We start from the raw sequence: 1,300 nt of genomic DNA on the forward strand, positions 1-1,300 counted from the left end.
TCAGGGATGATCAAAACAGGCTCTTTAGGCAAAGCCTCTTTTATATTATGGAAGCTTTTCTCACAAGCCTCTGTCCATACCATCCAGTCTTGTTTTCCCTTTTTCATAAAGTCTGTTATGGGGGCCACAATGTCACTAAACCCCTTTACAAACCTATGGGAATAGTTGGCCACACCGATAAAGGACTGGACCTTTGATCTAGGGTTAATTAAGTGCAGGGATATACATATTATAATGCAATAGTGTTCAACAGGTTACAGATAAGTGAAGACAACATCATTCCTATTCCGCTGGCCTGTCAGCATTACAATGTTCTTGCTTGATGTATGTACCCAGTGGATATTAATAGCTCCAGCAATATACACTGGAATTATGACTCAACTGTGTGGAGTTGGGAAATGGATCTACACGAGACATAGGAATGTGCTTTCCCCATCTGGGAGTTACTTCCAAAGGAATTTGAAAGACAATGAAAATTTGTTTACATATCACGTGAACAGACTCATCAAGCTAACAAGGGTTGAAAGCAAACCTCATGCTAACAAGCTGGGAAGAGGACAGCATGGAGTCTACACCCCGCAGGAGAGAGAAGCTTGGTCCGAGTTTTACTTTTCAAGGAAGACATTGCAAAGGGTTACTGGTCTGTAAAGAAGGGGGCTGTACCTCCAGTGATAAGCAGGTGAATTCTACTGTATGATAAAAATGCATAGAGTGAGGTTTTTGTTGAAAGCTAATGACACATTCATGATTAATAGCAATGTGAGATGTCTATATTAACACTGTAGGAGGTAATATGGATACTTAATGATATTGTGCTTTAAAGTCTGTGGCCAACCAGGGAGAAACAGGTTCGCTGCCAGACAGGATAGAAGGCAGCTATCTACCTGTCTCATCTGTCAATTAAATATGGTAGAAGCAAAACAATGGAAGCCCCATTTCCATACAGGGAATGGGAAGCTGGTTCCTTCCCCACTCTGAACTCTAGGGTACAGATGTGGGGACCTGCATGAAAACCCTCTAAACTTATTTTTACAAGCTTAGGTTAAAACTTCCCCAAGGTACAAACTATTTTACCTTTTGCCCTTGGACTTTATTGCTGCCACCACCAAGCATCTAACAAATATATAACAGGGAAAGAGCCCGCTTGGAAACGTCTTTCCCCCAAAAATCCTCCCCAAACCCTACACCCCCTTTCCTGTGGAAGGCTTGATAAAAATCCTCACCAATTTGCATAGGTGAACACAGACCCAAACCTTTAGATCTTAAGAACAATGAAAAAGCAATTAGGTTTTTAAAAGAA

Source organism: Lepidochelys kempii, chromosome 8, assembly GCF_965140265.1.
Source record: "Lepidochelys kempii isolate rLepKem1 chromosome 8, rLepKem1.hap2, whole genome shotgun sequence".
In the NCBI taxonomy this organism is placed as follows: Eukaryota; Metazoa; Chordata; order Testudines; family Cheloniidae; genus Lepidochelys; species Lepidochelys kempii.